A 6,377-nucleotide genomic window follows, 5' to 3' on the forward strand; every position below is an offset into this window, starting at 1 on the left:
ATGCCCGGCTGATTTTTTTATTTATTGTAGAGATGAGGTCTCGCCAAGTTGCCTAGGCGAGTCTCGAACCCGCGGGCTCAAGCAATCCACTCACCTCAGCCTCCCAAAGGTGCGGGATTACAGGCTGAGCCACCAAGCCTGGCTCTAACACATTTTAAAAAAACAATTGTTAGTCTATTCAGGATCAAAGTATCAGCAGAAATGAGTAAATATGTTTTTAAAAATCATTAGTCTAGGCGGGTACAGTGGCACACATATAATCCCAGCACTTTGGGAGGCAGAGGTGAGAGGATTGCCTGAACCCACGAGTTCAAGACCAACCTGGACAACTTGGAGAGACCTCATCTCTACAATAAATCAAAATATTAGCCAGGCATGGTGGTGCATGCTTGTAGTTCCAGCTACTTGGAAGGCTGAGGTGCAAGGATCACCTGAGCCCAGCAGGTCGAGATTGTGATGGCTGAGAGTGTGCCATTGCACTCCAGCCTAGGTGACAGAGTGAGACTCCAACTCAAAAAAAAAAAAGATAGTCTAAAAGCTAATATTATTGTAACTTTGGTTGATAAATTCACTTTTTGTTTTCATTGCAATTTCAAAGAGTAATGCATTTAAAAGAATTATTAGTTTATATTTGGGGGCACACAATGTATAAACATATTTCTGTGACATCAACAACCAAAAGGGGGGAGGGGAACGGAGCTGTAAACAAACAGAATTTTTTTTTTTTTGAGTTGGAGTCTCACTCTGTCACCCAGGCTGGAGTGCAGTGGCATGCTCACGGCCACCCCAGCGTCGACCGGCTGGGCTCGAGTGATCCTTCTGCATCAGCCTACCAAGTAACCAGAACTACAGGCACGCACTACCACGCCCAGCTAATTTTTTATTTATTGTAGAGATGCAGTCTCGCCAAGTTTCTCAGGCTGTTCTTGAACCTGCAGGCTCAGGCAATCCTCTTGCCTTGGCCTCCCATAGTGCTGGGATTACAGGCTGAGCCACTAAGCCTGATCACAAGCAGAATTTTTGTATGTTACATTAAACTGGCATTGTTACCAAGCAAAAGGGGGCTTACTGCCTGATGCATTAGAAGCCAATACTATGACACTGGGTTTCTGAGAAAAGAAAAGCTGATTATTGCAAGTTGACCAACAAGGAAACAGGAGTTCTGCTCAAATCTATCTCTGTGTTGGCTTTAAGGCAACAATTTTGTCAGTAAAGGCTTAGAGGGTAGATTCTGGGATTAGCAGGCGGTCGGTGAAAGGAAAAGAGAGATCTAGAACACCCTCAGTCATGGCTTTAGGCTACCTCACAGAATGCATGTACACATTTGAGGAGAGTTAGTATGAAACATGTGGTGGAAATTCACGTTTGATGTCAGCAACCTGATTCTGTGCAGATTTTAGTTAGCCATATTGGTTCCAACCAGTTTTGGCCAGTTTTGCTATTTTACAAGTGGAGGAAGTTTCATTGTTTCAGTAAGTTTTCCTTTCCTATCTGCCATTCTACAAACTCAGGCGTTTCTGTTAGTCATTGGTGTCTTTAACTATTTGGGGCATGATTTCAGTATAATTCAAATTAGAGTGTTAAAATGTGATCTCCATGGTAACTACAAAGAAAATAGCTATAGAATATACCCAAAAGTAAATGAGAAAAGAATTTAAACATTTCACACACAAAGAATCAACTAAACACAATTATTTTATTATTTTATTTTTTGAGTTGGAGTCTCACTCTGTCGCCCAGACTGGAGTGCAGTGGCCGCTCCTGGCCACCGCAGCCTCGACCTGCTGGGCTCCGGTGATCCTTCCGCCTCAGCCTTTCAAGTAGCCGAACTACAGGCCCGCGCTACCACGCCCGGCTAATCGTTGATTTATTGTAGAGATGAGGTCTCGCCAAGTTGCCCAGGCGGGTCTTGAACCCGCAGGCTCAGGCAATCCACTCACCTCAGCCTCCCAAAGGCACGGGATTACAGGCTGAGCCACCGAGCCCGGTGTAAACACAACTCTAAGAGGAAGATAATAATACCCAGTTCAGGTCCAACTAGGAGAGAGAAACCACACCATAATTTGGTGTTTTGTTTTTGCTTTTTTGTTTGAGATGAGGTCTCACTATGCTGCACAGGTTGGTCTCTTGGGCTCAAGAAATCCTCCCGCCAGGCATGAGCCATTGTGCCCAGCAGCACATAGCATTTTGAACAAGAAAAGTTTACTATGTCAGTTACCTGCATAACGAACATTTGTATATCTAACCTGAATTGTATACCCTACATCTTTAAAAAAAAGAAAAGTTTAATATGCCAAATGGCAGAAAAGAAATGATGGACTGGGTTCAGTGGCTCAGCCTGTCATTCTGGCACTTTGGGAGACCCAGGCTAGTGGATTGCCTGAGCCAGTGGGTTTGAGACCAGCCCGGGCAACTTGGCAAGATCTTGTCTCTACAATAAATCAAAAATTAGCTGGGTATGGTAGCACGCGCCTGTAGTTCCTGCTACTTCGAAGACTGAGGCGAAAGAATAGCAGGAGCCCTGTAGGTTGATGCTGGGGTGGCCATGAGCGTGCTACTGCACTCCAGCCTGGGCGATGGAGTGAGACTCCAACTCAAAAAAAAAAAAATCTAAATAGGAGACATCTGATGGGAAGGTATGTTAAAGAAATGAGTGGGTTAGAGAGACTGGGCATTACTAGCACAGAGGTAATTATTGAAGTCACAGGAGCAAAGGAAGTCATCAAAGGAGATTTGAGTACAGTAGAAATTTGCGGACTTTTAGGATGTCAGAGGTTTCCTATCCATTCTTCCTGACTCGGCTTGGCCTACCTACCATCTCTTCTGGAAAGTCTTCCCCCGATCACCACCTTCCTACCCACTTTCTATTTCTCTGGCCTTCAGAAGACTCTTGAAAAATGTTGGCTGGCCTGGGTTTGGTGGCTCACACCTATAATCCCAGCACTTTGGGAGGTTGAGGTAAGAGGACTGTCTGAGCCCACGGGTTCGAGATCAGCCCAGGCAACTTGGTGAGACCTGTCTCCACAATAAATCAAAAAATTAGCCAGGCGTGGTGGCACACGCCTATAGTTCCAGCTACTTGGAAGGCTGAGGCAGAAGGATCGTCTGAGCCCAGATGGTCGAGGCTGTGGTGGCCATGAGCGTGTCACTGCAATCCAGCCTATTAAAAAAAAAAAAAGGATATTCTTTAATCTCCAGTAGAGAATGGAATGCATTCCTGAGTTTTAAGAAATGGTAACACTGGCCATTGTTTTGGAAAGCACTGACCAGGCCATGTAGTTCTTTGAGTTATGGCCGCCATGTTTTCCTAAGCTTTTGCCCCTTCCCCTACCTTGAGGAGGTGAATTTCTTCTCTCTCATTCTCTCTCTAATTTACTTTCTAAATAAACTTGGTCAGGCGCAGTGGCTCACGCCTGTAATCCCAGCACTTGGGGAGGCTGAGGTGAGAGAATTGGCTGAACTCATGGGTTCGAGACCACCCCAGCAACTTGGCGAGATCTCATCTCTACAATTAAAAAAAAAAATTAGCTGGGAGTGGTGACACATGCCTGTAGTTCCTACTACTTGGAAGGCTGAGGCAGAAGGACTGCTTGAACCCAGCAGGTTGAGGCTGCGGTGACTGTGAGTGTGCCACTGCACTCCAGTCTGGGCGACGGAGTGAGATTCAACTCAAAAAAGTCCAAAAAAATAAACAAACTATATTTTCCAATCTGGAAAAAAAGAAAGAAATGGCAACACTGACCAAAAAAAAAAGTTCCCTCTTGATCCCAGATTCTCTGTCTTCCTCAATTTGTTCATCTAGGTTATACCTGGGGAGGGAAGGAAGATCTAGATATCCTCTCCTGAAATACTTGGAAACCTGGAGAGAAAAAAGTATCTAGCAATGTAAACCTGTCTGCTACTCTGAAAATAAGCTGGAGTCTAGGGTCAGGACAACTTGCAAATAAAGTGGCTCTTCCTGGTACCACCTAGTGGACAATAGGAAACCAACACATTGGCTCTGACTTCATGAAGGTAAATGGCCAGTCCTAAAATAACTTACCTCTAGATCCCTAGCATCTTTGCTATTTGCTCATTAGGAGAGAAGCACATGCAAAGGGGAAAGAACAGCCAAATAAACAGGTACAGAAACAGAAAAGAAAGCCAGGGCTAATTAACTTTACCACATAACCTACAAGGGTTCATTGAGGAAGTAATTATTTTCTAATATTCTTCTACCTCACCCATCCTAAATATAGGAGTGACCCTTCAGTCTCTCAGCATTGATCGCATACTCTAAATAGACACACACATATATTATTATACACAGTCATGTGTCCCTTAATAACAGGGATACGTTCTGAGAGATACATCGCTAGGCAATTTCATTGTTGCACAAACACCATAGAGTGTATTTACACAAATCTAGATGTTAGAGCCTACCACACACCTAAGCTACATGGTATAACCTATTGTTCCTAGTCTACTATCCTGTACAGCATGTTATTTTACTGAATACCGCAGGTAATGGTATCTGTGTATCTATATTTTATTTTTTGAGTCAGTCTCACTCTGTTGCCCAGGCTGGAGTACAGTGGCATACTCACGGCCCCTGAGCCTCGACCTGCTGGTTTCAGGCGATCCTTCCACCTCAGCCTTCCAAGTAGCTGGAACTATAGGCGCACGCTACCACACCTAGCTAGGTTTTTTTAAATTTATTGCAGAGACGAAGTCTCACCAAGTTGCCCCAGTGGGTCTCAAACCCTTGGGCTCTGGTAATCCTCTCACCTCAGTCTTCTAAAGTGCTGGGATTACAGGCAAAGCCACCGAGCACAGCCAAAAATTTTATTTTAAAAATATTTATGTAGACTGGGCTCGGTGGCTCAGCCTGTAATCCCGCGCTTTGGGAGGCCGAGGTGAGTGGATTGCCTGAGCCCGCAGGTTCGAGACCTGCCTGGGCAACTTGGCAAGATCTCATCTCTACATAAATCAAAACATTAGCCAGGCATGGTAGCGAGCGCCTGTAGTTCAGGCTACTTGGAAGGCTGAGGCGGAAGGATCACCGGAGCCCAGCAGGTCGAGGCTGCGGTGGCCAAGAGCGTGCCACTGTACTCCAGTCTGGGTGACAGAGTGAGATCCCAACTTGGAAAAAAAAAAGAAAAAAAAATTATGTAAAATATAAAAAGAAACATATCTAAACATAGAAAGGTACAGTAAAAATACAATATAAAACATTTTTTGAGCCGGGCTCCGTGGCTCAGCCTGTAATCTCGCACTTTGGGAGGCTGAGGTGAGTGGATTTCTGAGCCCACGGGTTCGAGACCTGCCTGGGCAACTTGGAGAGACCTCATCTCTACAATAAATCAAAAATTCAGCCGGACGTGGTAGCGCGCGCCTGTAGTTCCAGCTACTTGCAAGGCGGAGGCGGAAGGATCGCCGGAGCCCAGCAAGTCGAGGCTGCAGTGACTGGAAGCATGCCACTGCACTCCAGTATGGGCGACAGAGTGAGACTCCAACTCAAAAAAAAGCAAAAAAAAAACAAAAAAAACATTTTTGAGTTGGAGTCTCACTCTTGTCACTCTGGCTGGAGTGCAGTGGCATGCTCACAGTCACCACAGCCTCGACCTGCTGGGCTTAGGTGATCCTTCCGCCTCAGCCTTCCAAGAATATGAGATTTAAATGGTGCATCTGTCTAGGGCATTTACCATGAATGGAGCTTGCAGGACCAAAAGTTTCTCTGAGAGTCAGTGAGTGAACGTGAAGGCCTAGGACATTATTGTACATTACTGTGGACTTTATTAACACTATACACTTAGGCCACACTAAATTTATTAACTATTTGTTTTATTTTGAGTTGGAGTCTCACTCCTGTTGCCCAGGCTAGAGTGTTGTGGCACACTCAAGACCACCGCTATCTGCGGGGTTTAGGCGATCCTTCCGCCTCAGTCTTCTAAGTAGTTGGAAGTACAGATGCATGCCACCACACCCGGCTAGTTTTTGTGATTTATTGTAGACATGAGGCCTCACCAAGTTGCCCAGGCAGGTCTCAAGCCCCCGGGTCTCAGGCAATCCTCTTGCCTCGGCCTTCCAAAGTGCTAGGATTACAGGTTGAGCCATCACTCCCGGTCAACATTAATTTCTGTTTACTTAAGTCTGAGAAAACATATACAGAAATTAGTGTTGCTAATTTGGTCACACACTGATAATTTTTTTTTTTTGAGTTGAAGTCTCACTCTGTCACCCACAGCCACTGCAGCCTCGACCTGCTGGGCTCTGATGATCCTTCCACCTCAGCCTTCCGAGTAGCCGGAATTACAGGCACGCGCTACCACAACCGGCTGATTTTTTGATTTATTGTAGAAATGAGGTCTCGCCAAGTTGCCCAGGCGGGTCTCCAA

Source organism: Carlito syrichta, unplaced genomic scaffold, assembly GCF_000164805.1.
Source record: "Carlito syrichta isolate Samal-C Ts95f unplaced genomic scaffold, Tarsius_syrichta-2.0.1 Scaffold307179, whole genome shotgun sequence".
Lineage (NCBI taxonomy): Eukaryota > Metazoa > Chordata > Mammalia > Primates > Tarsiidae > Carlito > Carlito syrichta.